Source organism: Chrysochloris asiatica, unplaced genomic scaffold, assembly GCF_000296735.1.
Source record: "Chrysochloris asiatica unplaced genomic scaffold, ChrAsi1.0 scaffold00183, whole genome shotgun sequence".
Taxonomy (NCBI): Eukaryota; Metazoa; Chordata; class Mammalia; order Afrosoricida; family Chrysochloridae; genus Chrysochloris; species Chrysochloris asiatica.
The window spans coordinates 4,633,743-4,647,553 of record NW_006408701.1 but is presented as its reverse complement, the minus strand read 5'-3'; the positions used below and the strand labels follow the sequence as shown (position 1 = coordinate 4,647,553).

The window sequence follows — 13,811 nt, the reverse complement described above, 5'->3', positions numbered from 1 at the left end:
CATTTCAGGAGCAGAGGACCCTAGGACCATTAAGAGAAAATAGCATGAGCTGAACTTGAGACCCTAATCAGAGAAGCAGTGACACCAGAGATGGAGGTAGAGGTGGTGGCATGGAGAGATAGGGCACCTGAGGACTCTAGACTCATGGAAAGAGAGAGGCTGTGTGCTCGTGGCCAAGAAGCAGCCTTGCAGAATGTGGCCTTTGGTTGTTTAAATGATTATATATTCCTGCATGTTTTTGTGTACACCAAAAAACAAAACAAAACAAAAAGCAGAAGTAATAGAAGCAAATACTGTTAACTAATTATGCACGGAAGGGATTGTAATCATTACAATGAAACAAAATATGATAGGTTGAGTCAAAACAGATGTTCTTCAATGTAAACTTCATAATAAAAGCTTTAAATAAAAAGCTTAAGGAGAAAATGCCCTAGATAGATCATCGGCATGCAAATGGATACCTTATTTTAAGAATCAAAGATATGATGTTGAAGATGAAATCTGCAGTGGCAAACCATCCACATGAGTTTTTGAGGAAATAATCATGTCCATGCCCTAAGTGAAACAGGAACACAATGAGCAGCAGGAAAATAGTCAACACCATAGACATCTCCACTGGTTCAGTTTACACAATCTGACTGAAAAATTAAAATTGAGCAAACTTTCCAAAGTTTAGGTAACAAAACTCTTGTGCCCAACTTGAAGGCACCTAACAACAACAAGACAATTTATTTCTTGACTTTTTGGAGAGCCAAAGAACCTGTTTAATATGAGAACGTCTGAGAAATTTAGCCAATGCTTTACCAGAAAAAATGCCCAATATAACTTCACCAGAGATCTCATTTTTTTCATCAAACAAAGGCAATTTTTCCAGAGTTTTTATGGGAAATCATTAGATATCCACCTGACCGTCCTGATTTGACTCCTTCTGACTTTTCTTTTTCTAATCTTTAAACAATCTTTCAAGGGTACCCATTTTTTTTCATCTAATGATGTGAAAAAGACTGCGATGACGTGGTTAAATTTTCAGGACTAAATAGTTGGTATCATCACTTGCAAAAGTGTCTTAATCATGATGGAGTTTATGTTGAGAAATAAAGTTTATCTTTATTATTTTTATCTTTTAATTCAATTTTTTTTCACAAATTTCTTGAAGTTCCCTTATACATTCAAAATTTCGTGCTAATAATCATACAGCAAAGAAAGAACATTGAGGGGAAAAAAATTGAGCCTAAGAGTGATATACCTAAACAGGTGTTCATTTATTCATATCAGATATGCAAGAATCTAGAAAATGCATCACCCCAAAGCCCTTTTTAACCATGAAAATTACTTGATATATTCCAAGCCACCTAGCAATGAATACATCAGAGTATAGACCAAGCATAAGAAGACTGACATAACTAACTGAACTGAAAGAAACACACACAAAAAAAGTTGCTGTTGAGTTGATGCTGACTCATGAGAATCTCAACATGGAGCTCCTGAAAAATGGTGTAAACATGATTTTAAAACCAAAAGAAAGTAAATATGGCAAAGGAAACAAGTGTAAATTGCTACAATTTGATGAATTTGACCTATACTTATGGATGTAGTATCTCAAAATATCAACTGAGAGGGAAGAAGTCTTCATTCTACCCTCTCTGCACATAGAGGTGATAGGGACAGGCAACTCAGACACTGGCTACCTAAAATGGGGGATGGGGGTTATAAAGGCACAAAGTGACTGGCTTACAAGTTTGAAGGGCGAGTTTAGTTTTAGAGTGTGCGGGAGAAGATAGAATCCCCATGGAAGAGTTTTCATCTTGTCTAAACAGGTATGGTCAAAGGAGATGGGGATAAGATTCTTATGATTCAATAATGAGTAGTTGTTATCATGACTAATTGTGATTGTCACAACTGTAAAAATAGAAGTTTTGCAGTATAAAGGGGGGAGTAGTTAATCTTACATTCCAGGAACAGTGAGCCCTAGGACCATCAAGGGAGAAGAGCATGAGCAGAATGTGGAACTCTATACAGAGAAGCAGCGATACTGGAGATGGAAGCAGAGATGAGAACATGGAGAGATGGAAGAGCTGAGGATTCTAGACTCATGGAAAGATAAAGGCTGTGTGCTGGCAGCCAGGAGGCAGGCTTGCAGAATATACCCTTTGGTTGTTTAAATGATTATATATTCCTGAGTGTTTTGGTGTACATCCCCCCCCACTCAAAAACACAAGAGGGAATAGAAGCAAATACTGTTGAATTATGATGAATGGAGGGGTTGTAATCATTGCTATGAAACAATGAGTGTAAAACCGATGTTCTCCCATGTAAACTATCACTCAATTCACAATAAAAACTTGAAATTAAAAAAAAGAGAGAAAAATAAGTACTATTGTAAGAGGTGAGTGGGAAAAAAAGAAAGCACAATTTTATAACAAAATATAGGTCTAAAACTCTTAATGGGGGAAAATGGGTAATTAACAAGAAAATTATTGAATACATGAATAAATAAGTAAACGAATAAAACTACTAAAGATTCTATTAATACTATGAAGAAAACAATGGACTTCTGGTGTGACGCCGTTAAGATCAGAACTGAACTGTAAACGCCAAAATCAACAGTTCAAACTCACCAGCTCCTTCTCGGAAACCAAATACAGGATTGCTATGAGTTGAAACCGACTTCACAACACTTAACAACAACAATGATAGAGAATACCACAGGTGGCCTACATGAAACAGAGTGGTCAGGGGATAACTTTTTTTAGGAACATCTTGGCCGAGACCAGAAAGATGAGAATATGAAGGTGCAGAGTGCACCATGGGTAAAGGTCATAACCATCACAGAAGCATGGCACACTTGTAGAACTGACAGGCAGCCTCACTTTCTTCTTCCAGAGTCTCCCTGGGGAAATACAGTAAAACATGAAGACATCAGCAGAAGCAGCCACATCAAATTGACGCTTCATAGGTTATAATAAGGGTTTGCAGATTTATTCCAAGTTATGTGTAGCTGTTGAAGCAGTGTAAGCAGGTAAGTGATATAATCTGATTTATTTTTTTAAAGAAAAGTATAACTGTTCTATAGAGATATATTGAAAACATTTTAAATGTCCCAGAGAAAAATAGTTCATATTTACATAAACTGTTTCAAATCACAGAAATATATGAACAGCTTCCTATATAATTTTCTGAAGAAAATATAAACCCTATAGTAAAATCTGACAAAGATAGATCAAAGGAAGAGAGCTAGAGATAGATCTTAGTGATTATATAGATATTAATCCTAATTAAAATAATTATGAAACAAATTTATTGGTATATTAAAAGCAAAACATACCGTGACAATCCCAGGGAAGCTTAGATCATAGATTGTTTCAACATTATGAAACCTAATCATATAATTTATCAAATTAAACAACCAAATGAGAAAGCCAGATATATATATCTTTAAATACAAAAAGCACAAGGAATTTCATAAAATTGAAGGCCTATTACTGACTTTAAAATTTCAAAATAAAGTCAGTATAGAGTCATATTTTTTAAGATAGTACAAATCTACTGTAAACACCTCCTAAAAGTGATTGTCACAATTATTATTTAATATTTTTTAAGTTACTCAAAATGTAATAATATCAACAATAAAAAATTGTAAAAGAAACATTTTAGAGGGTCTACCATATGCAAGGTCAGCAGTTTGAAGCTACCAGCTGTTCCACAGGAGAAAGATGAGGCTTTCTGCTCCGGTAAAGATTTACAGCCTCAGAAACCCTGTACAGGGTCGCTATGAGTTGGAACCAACTCCACGGCACATGACCACCACCACCACCACCATATGTAAGAAGTCCTGGTATAGGGCTGTGAGCTAACGCGTCAGACTTCAAAGTCATTTGAACTGCAAGATTGGTGGTTCAAGCTCACCAGTTGCTCCTTGGAAAACCTATACAGGGTTGCTATGGGTCGGAATTGACTCAGCAACACTTAACAACAGCAATCATATGTAAGGAGTACTGGTGTGGTGCTGTCAGTTAATGTGCCAGACTGCAAAGCCATTTGAACTGCAAGGTCAGTGGTTCTAGCTTACCAGCTGCTCCTTGGAAACCCTATACAGGGTCACTATGGGTTGGAAACGACTCAACGGCACTTAACAACAACAACAATCATATGCAAGGTAATTGTGCTATTTGTTTTATGTGGATTACCTTTATATTTCCTTTGATTTTTACAACAATTTTAGCCCTATGTACTATTTTTATCTTTATTCTACACATGAAGAAATTCAGATCATAAAAGGAAATGCTATATAGAACAAGGGATGTAAAATTATCTTTATTTGTGAATAGTAGAGTGTATATATAAAAATATAAGAAAACACTCTAAAAAGTCAGGAAAATTGTTATTGTTAGGTGCCATAGAATCAGCTACAGAGCAACAACCTATGCACAACAGAACAAAACACTGCCTGGTCCTGTTCCATCTTCACAATTGTTTTTATGTTTGAGTACATTGCTGCAGTCACTGTTTCAATTCATCTTGTAAGGGTCTTCTTATTTTTTGCTGACCCTCTACTTTACCATTCATGATTCCCTCTTCCAGGGACTGATCCCTCCTAATAATACGTCCACAGTTCATGAAATGAAGTCTTGACATCTTCCCTTCTAAGGAGCATTCTGACTATACTTTTTTCAAAGCAGATTTTCTTGTTCTTCTGGCAGTCCATGGTATGTTTAATATTCTTCGCTATCACCATAATTCAAATGAATTGATTCTTCTCCAGTCAAACTGATCACAAGGTCAGTTTAAACCACAAGGTCAGCAGTTCAAACCCACCAACTGCTCATCAGAAAACCTATGCATGGTTGTTATGAGTCTGAACCAACTCTATGACACGTAGCAACAATAACACTACATTAGGAGAGCCCTGGTGTGGTGCTGTAGGATAAGCACTGGAATGCTAACCCCAGGTCAGAAGTTAAAACCCACCAACCGCTCTTGGAAACTATATACAGCAGGGCTATGAGTCAGAAATGACTCGTTGACACACAACAACAATAACAACTACATTAGGAGTTCTGGTGTGTCACTGTAGGACTGCTACACTGTACTGCTAATCAAATGGTCAGCAGTTCAAACCCACCTTGGAAACCCTATACAGGTTCATGATGAGTTGCAACCAACTGGAAGACACTTAACAACTACATTAAAACATACAGGTTGATAGTACTCAACATTGTTAATTTATTCATTCTTTCAAAATTAATGTATATATTTAATCTTACCCCAATCAAATTCTGAATTAAATTTTTTTGACAAAAAAATATATAGATATAGATATATAAACAATCATGATATTTCATAAAAATCAGGGACAGTAGCTATAAAAAGAATAACAAGAATAGATTTGCCTTATAAGATAAATATACATTACGTATATAAATCAAGATCAGTTTATGCTACAAGGTCGGTAGTTAAAACTCATCAGCCTCTCCTCAGAAAAAGACTCACTATGGGTTGGAACTGACTCTATGGCACTTAACAACAATAACAAAAAATATACATCTAAGATAATAAAAATTATATCACTGTTGTAAGAATAGATAATCAGATCAATCAGAATAAAAAGCCTGAAAAGACTTTCAATATAAAAATAATGCTGAATAGAGTAAATAAATCATGTTTTGAGTAAGAGTAAAATATGGATAATTCAGTAATTTTTCCTGATACAACTGATTAACTATTTGGAAAATAATATGTTAGAACCCAACCTCACTTCAAGTACTAAATTATAAAATTGTTATTGTTAAGTGCTGTTGAGTTGGTTCAGACCCTGTATAGTGTTTCCGAGGAGCAGCTGGTGAATTTGATGCTGACCCATAGCGACCCTGTATAAGGTTTCCAAGGAGCAGCTGGTGAGCTTGACCCACCGACATTGCAGTTCAAATGACTTGCATTCTGATGCGTTAGCCCACAGCGCTACATCAGGACTCCAAAATATCAATTACCCCTCTATAAAATCGTCCTTGTACATAAATCATCAAGTCATTTAAAAGAATATATAAATGGAAAATATAGGTATAAAAACTTAGCCCAAATAGATGTATATAATCTTGGACAATAGAGGACATAATCTCTTTAAAGTCTCAATTTCATAATCTGTAAAATGAGAAAAGGACAGAGAATCATTTGTCTTTACAGTCCATGAGTAATTGTGGAAAACTGGTTACAGAATATCCATTGTGATACAGTACAGTCATTGAAAGGGGACTGACTGCCTCCTTAATAAGAGTGTTTCTTTTTATTGTGCCAAGGAAAGGTAAGATCTAGCAGATTCCTGTTTGTTTTATTGGTAGGAAAAGTGGTTCACAACTCCCTATCAGCACATCTAAAGTGCAGCTTTGTCAACATTTAACAAAAACCATTTGACTGTTTGCTTTATATAGGTGATCTCAACCCACATAAAGTTCATGTTTCTGTGTTGGCGGGGAAGATGAAATTTGTTAGATGTTTTTGTCATTCACAATTATGTAAGACACAATTTCACTATTCTTTTCTCTTTGAAATACAGTGTCTCAGAAAAGGTTTCAAATTATGTTGACCTTAATGTCCTTCATAAAATAAAAGTACTTTGATGAAAAGAATTGCTCTCAAAAGATAAAACCAAACCCACAAATTAGTTTTTTTTTCGGTCTGGTTGATTTTTTGCATAGAACAAGATTTTCATTTTCAGAGTTCCCTCCCCTCCCCTAATTGTTAGCAGCTTGGTGTGTCATTCTCCCCAGCAGGGGATGGGGTGGAATGGCTTGGGTTGTAAACTCCCTCCCCCAGCCTCCTGTCCCATGAGGGGAACAGCTGGGTTCTGGTTCAGGCAGGGTTCTGGTTGTGGGTCAGACATTTAAGGCTTGGCTTGTCTGTGAAGGCCATCAGCTATGTCTTCGGAACTTGCTCCTCCAGGCTGGATCCACTTGCAGGGAGAGGCCCCCTTCATGGTCCCGCTCTATGGGGAGGTAGTCTCTAAGGTGAGATCCTGAGTAGAGGAGCTGAGCTTGCTCAGACCTTGGAGTAAGTTCTGTTCCTCCTGTAGATACAGTTTGGAAGGGAAGGGGCAACTGGTATACCCCCGTTTCCTCTACAGAACTCCAGGAATGCTTTCCAGTCGGGGTCAAGGCCCAGGAGAAGGGGGTTGCCCACTACGATGAGTAGAGCCTTGACCCAGGTCACAGCCACGTTGAACCTCTTGGGGTTCTTAAGGAAACCCAGGTTAAAGTCCAGATCCAGCTGCACAAAGCTCTGACTGCTTCACACGGTGGAGATGAGGATGACGCTGCATTCTTGACCTTGGAACTCTTCCACAGAGCCCATCTTCAAGTCCTTGAGATGTCATCCAGTCCCAGAAGCTTCTTGTCAAGTTTGGTGACACAGTAACAGATTTTTTCCACCTGCTTCCAGTAGGGGGAGATGACGCCCACACTTCAGGGACTCAGGCGGGCTTTGCCCTTCTTGGAGGAGGGGGCCAAGAGCAGCTTCAGGTAGGAAGTCACTGTGGCAGCCTCTTCAGGGTTGAAGAAGGACGGGCTATTGCCCTCCCACTCATCCTTGCCCATCACACCATAAAAAATGATGGGGAAGCCCTTCTGAAGCAGACCCTCAGAGCAGCAGAAGTGTTCTCCATCCATAACATCAGCACAGGCCTGCAGCTCCCCCTTCATAATATAGCCTGTTAGGAGTGTCCAGGATGGTTGGGTGAGACCAGTAGTTTTGTAGCAGCTTGGTTATGAACTGGGGGTTATAGCCACTGGGACTCTTCTTGTACAAGCTGTTGTAGGTGGGCAGCCACTCCAGCAGAGAGTGGCCCAGTCAGTGCTTCTGGGTCAGCAGGGAGCGCAGCACAGGCCCCAGCTACTGAGGGTCTCCTGCCAGCACCAGCTGCCCTCCTGGCTCACCGGTTTCCTTGATTTCCATCAGCCCTGCTATGGCCACCAAACTCTCGGGCTCCATGGAGTGGCCAGCCTCATCAATGAAGATGTGTGTGAAGTGATCAATGGGAAACTGGGCTAAGACCAACCTGCTGGCAGTGATGAGGGTGGTAATTAAGACACGATATTCCTACAGCTTCTTCTTGGTGGGAAAAACATAATCCTCCTTCTTGGCATCCCAGTTACAGCAGGGTTTGATGTCCTCAGGTACCAGGCAGATATACTGGCTAGGAACCAGGAGGTGATAGATGGAAATAGGCAGGTGAACCCGGAGGCGCTGACAGAAGATGTCAGCCCCTGAGTTGGATGGAGCACAAGCCAAGATGTGGGCTTTGGGCAAGTGTTTTACCACCTGCTTGATGGCCTCCACTAAGGTGACAGTCTTGCCAGTTTCTGGAAGCCCAAAGATGATGTAGGGGACTGGACGGGTGGTACCCATAACAATGTGCTTCATGGCCTGCAACTGCTCTGGGTATGACTCCAGATTCAGGTCGTACAGCTTAAGTTTCGCATCTGAGAGTAGCAGTGAGATCCCGCGGGCAGCCACAGGGAAAAGTGTAGGCCACAGCAGACAGCGCCCTGTCAGCTCCAGGGCCTGGTGCTGAACCCGCAAGGGCTGGCGGTTGAAGGTGAAATTCACCTTGAAAGTCAGCCCATCCACAAACTGGCTCAGTTGTTGTTGTTGTTATTGTTGTCAGGTGCCATCGAGTCGGAACCGACTCATAGCGACCCCATGCACAGCAGAACGAAACAATGTCCGATCCTGGGTCAACCTCACTACCGCTGCCACACTTGAGTCCATCAATGATGCCACCTGGCCAATCCATCTCATTGGGGGTCTTCCTCTTTTTCTCTGACCTTCCATCTTACCCAGCATGACATCCTTGTCCAGCGACTGTTCTCTCTGGACAATGTGTCCAAAGTAGGAGAGACGAAGCTTAGCCATCTTGGCCTCCAAGGAGCACTCTGGCTGCACTTCTTCCAAAATAGATCTATTGGTTCTTTTGGCAGTCCATGGCACTTTCAGTATTCTCCTCCAACACCACAACTCAAAGGCATCAATTCTTCTATGATCTTCCTTATTCACTGTCCAGCTTTCGCATCTATATGAGGTTATTGAAAATACCATGGCTTGGGTCAAGCGCACCTTAGTCCTCAAGCTGATATCTCTGCTCTTCAATACTTTAAAAAGTTCCTGTGCAGTAGATTTGCCCAATGCAATACGTCGTCTGATCTCTTGACTGCTGCTTCCGTGAGTGTTGACAGTTGATTCAAGAAGAATGAAGACCTTGACAACTTCCATATCTTGATTGTATCAGGATTGATAGGATTAGGAGAGAACATCTTGATTGTATCTTGATTATATCAGGATTGTATCAAGATTGACGTTGAAATTTAAAGAGACAGTATAGACATAAAACCAAACGGCTACCACTCATCTGTCTGTCGTGCTGTGGTGGTTTGAGTTGCTGTGATTCTGAGGGCTCTGCCACCAGTATTTTAAATAACCAGCAGGGTCACCCATGGTGGACAGGTTTCAGATGAGCTTCCAAACAAAGACAGACTAGGAAGAAAGAGTGACAAACTACTTCTGAATCGCTAGTCACTGAAAACTCTATGAATAGCAGAGAAACACTGTCAGATACAGGACCGGATGGTGGAAGGCACTCAGAATGCGACTGGGGAAAAAAATGCCTCCTCAAAGTAGTGTTGACCATGATGACGTAAATAGCGTTAAGCTCAGGAAAGAAAAGCTCACAGAACCTTCATTTGCTGATGGGCCACAAATCAAAATGAAGAGAAACAGCTGTAAACATCCATTATAAATCGGAACATGTACTGTACGAAGTATGAATCTTGGAAAATTGGAAGTTGTCAAAAATAAAATGGAACACATAAACATCGATATCTTAGGCATTAGTGAGCTGAAATGGACTGGTATTGACCATTTTGAATCTGACAACCACATGGTTTACTATGCAGGGAATGACAAATTGAAAAGGAATGATGTTGCATTCATCGTCAAAAAGAATATATCCAGATCAGTCATGAGGTACAATGTTGTAAGTGATAGGATAATATCCATGCGGCCTACAGGGAAGCCCAATTAATTGGCTCAGTAGGCTTGTGGAAAAGCTCAACCTAACACGATCCAATACTACCCTGTGCACAAAGCCCTTGTAGGTGACTGGGTCCTCCTGGTTTGCCTCAGAGGAAAAAAGGGCAAACAGGTGGTCACCTCGCGGCACCGAGGGGCATCTCTCAGCCACCCCAGGGATCTCCAGCATAAGCAGTCTGGGGATCTGGTCCACGGGGTCCCAGGTCATGGGTACAGACTCCAGGTCATAGTGTTGGATGTCATGCATGCTCCATCTGCAGCTGCTCCAGATGTAGCAGCATCCGGAGCTTCATCTCATAGTTTCTCTCCTTTAGTGAGGTCTTCAGCTGAGCCTTGATTTCAGCGATCTCCTTTGGGGCAGTGAAAACACTTGTTCCCTGAAGAAGGATGGGGAACAGCTGCCTGAGGCAGACGGGTGGATAGTACATCCCCAGTGCCAAGCTCAGCTCCAAGTCGTAGCCCTTAGCATGGTCAGGCCACTCTCCCTCCTCTATCCCTTTGGTCGCCACAGGGGTTCCAGAAATCCGGGTCCGTTTGAAGGGAGCCATGGGCTTCAACTGTGCCGCCAAGGGGCTATGGGCCACAGCAGCAAAGAAGCGGGCGATGTAGAAAGTGCCAGCTCCTTCTGAACCTGGCTCCCCAGGTCCAAGCAGCTCCCAGGGCACCGTGGCTGGGAAGTAGCCAACGAAATTGGTTTTACAGTGGACGTGGAGCTTGTAATATTTACCTGGGCCTAGCGGGCAGGGCAGTTCACTGTCTTCATTGTAGAAGGTGAACTGGGATGTTCGGCAGAGTGGGAAGAGGTGGGTGAGGGTAACAGGCTGGGTTCCTCCATTCTGAAGCCTCATGGTCAGCACCTCCTTGCGGTTCATATCCAGGAGGATGCGGAGCTGCCCATCTCGAGCTTCATGGGGCCCTTGGACCTCCACATCCACTCCATGTTTGCCGTGAAGATACTCAGCCCTTTCATAAAAGATCTTTGCTAGTAGTGACTTGTGGTGTTTGCTGATATCTGACCCCAGCTTCATTTGCCTCTTTTCTGAGAGCAACACATCATCAGTCCAGCAGTCAAGTCTGAAGAACCTGACCCGAATCTTGGTGACGTAGGCCAGATTTTCAATCTTCATTTCATACAGCATGGAGGAGAAGCCAGGGGCGAGGGGTCCCAAAGCTGATCTTGAAGTCCTAGTTATAAACGGCCCGCAGCCGCTCGCGATTTGTCTCCGTGTCTAGCTCGAGAACGACCAGGAAATTCTTGAAGCACTGGCCCGTCTCCTGGAGTTGCTGGCAGCTGAACTTACTGGGCATCGCGGTGGTGGCTGTGGCCAGGGCAGGAGGGTTGGTGGAAATGAAAGTGAAAGTGGCTGCCTCGGCTGGAAGTTGGCTGCCCTAAGATGAGGCTACAGCAGGGGGAAGCCCCTAAATGTGACCCTTGACCCCGCATGCTCCCTTCTTCCTACCAGGTTTCGCTTCTCTCATCATTCCCTACCTGAGCCTTTCCTACAGTCTCCCACAAATTAGTTTTTAAATCTGAGGAAAATCATTTTATAAAACAGGTATCAAATATGGAGTGAGGAAACGTCACCAACTATAAACCTCATGCTACAACCTTGCTGTAATTTTATAACTCAGTTTTAGAAATGAATAAAAAATAATTGTTGATGTTGTTAAGTGCTGTCGAGTTGGTTCCAACCCACAGCGACTCGGTATAGGGTTTTTGAGTGGCTGCTGAGCTTGAATTGTTTACATTACAGTTCAAACAGACTTTATAGTTCAGCACATTAACCCACAGCACCACATCAGGATTCCAAAAAATAATATTTTTCTGGAGTTCAGTTCTCTTATCCAGAATAGGTGAACAAAAGTGTTTAATGAATAGATTCATAAATGTAAAGTTTGGTTTCCCATCTCATAACAGCTTATAAGCAGACTGAAAAAGCTGTTAGACACTGACAATCTGTAATGAAAGAAATGGGTGATAGCAAGAGAGGAAGCAGTAAAAAAAAAAAAAAAAAAAAAAATCCCCAAACACACACAGCCTAGAGCCATTTACTGCAGGGACAAACAGCTTGACAAGCTTAGTGGTCCCTGGAGATGCTTTCACACTACAACTTCAAACAGTAATTTTGAAAATAATAACAGCTCCTACTGATTGATCATGGTCAAGGAGGCTTCAAAAAGTTCATAGAAAAATGATTTTAAGAGATAAATTATTTTTTCCACAAACATTCTGAAGTTCCCTTGTATTTTGTAGACAGGGATTATGCTAAGGGCTCCACATCATTATGTTTAATTCTCATAATAATCTTATGAAATTGGTACCATTATTACCTCAATATTATAGTTGAGGAAACAGAAAGATTAAGCAGGTCATACAGTTTATCAGAGTTAGGATAAAATTCCAGGTCTCTCTGGCTCTAAAGCTATAATGCTTTACTGTTCTATTGTACTGTCTTTCCCAGTCAGGTTTATCCACCCTATTGTACTGGGGATTCTAAACCTCCATTTCTTGTTCAACTTGACTTGTCATCACTGATACTCAACATACTGAGCACTTATTGGAACCAGCACTGCTCCAGGTACTGTCCTGAAGGAACTCCTATTCTAGTGAGGCAACACTGTTCCTGTATAATGTTTTACTGTCTCTGAAATCCTATACAATGCTGCTATGAGTCAGAACTGACTCTACGGCATATAACCACCACCACCACCACCACCACCACCACACACACACACACACACAAACACACATACATATACATTTATGAGGGGGGGCTTCAAAAAGTTCATGGAAATATCCCATCTTCTTTAAATTTCATTTTTCCATTAATTTCTGAAGCCTCTTCATCTGTGTTTGTGTGGTGGAGCTGCAAGTTAGGTATTGGGATGCTAACCATAAGTCCATAATTTCAGTAGTTCAAATCTACCAGCTGCTTCTACTCTGTGGGAAAAAGATGACACTGTCTGCTCCCATTAAGATTTATGTCCCAGTTTGCCTACTATTGTAAAATAGACAGTTGAGTAAAATAGAATGGAATATCAGAAACCATGATTACAGAAATCTTGCAAGCCCGTCTTCAGCCTATAACTGATCGGGATACCTTAAAGGGGTTCTAGAACTTGCCCAGTGAAATAGGCTTCTTGCAGAGTCTTTGTAGTGTATAGCATCTTAGGAGGAATTTTGAGCCCCATCCAGAACCTTCTGAGGTGGGGCATTCATTCTCACTAGAAAGGACAAGCAGACCATCCTGGAACAGCTAGAGTGACAGAAGATACGTCTTCAAAGAAAGCTCAGTAGGAAAAATGCAAAAACAAAAATGACAGTATGACTGTCTACAAGAACAAGCAAGTTGTTTACTGGGGAGCCATCAAGGTAAGCAATCAAGTCCCTTCAGGACAAACCCCCTTCCAAGACTAAAGCTCAAAGTGAACACATGAGCAGACATGTAAGCTTGCTGGTGATCAACATTGGTCTGCTGGTGAGTGGAAGAGGGGGAAAGATAGCAATGAAGAAATGGGCTGAGTTCAATCCCGTTCCATAGACCCCCGTTGACCTGGAGATGAGAGAGAGAAGAGGTAGGGCTGATTGGTCCAAAGTGTGGTGAGACCTGGGAATACCTGAGCCCATGGACAAGGACATAGCCAAGGAGGGCTAAAGCTTAGAGTGAAGCATCCAGCTGATATGAAGTGAGGAGAGATGCACAAGAATGCCCAAACTTGCAAATAGTACCCAT

At 41.5% G+C, this 13,811-nt stretch overlaps 1 pseudogene; it reads right to left on the bottom strand.

Annotated features, from left to right (window-relative positions):
• Positions 1 to 6,905: 6,905 nt before the first annotated feature.
• Positions 6,906 to 11,439, bottom strand: LOC102811686 (annotated as a pseudogene).
• Positions 11,440 to 13,811: the final 2,372 nt, after the last annotated feature.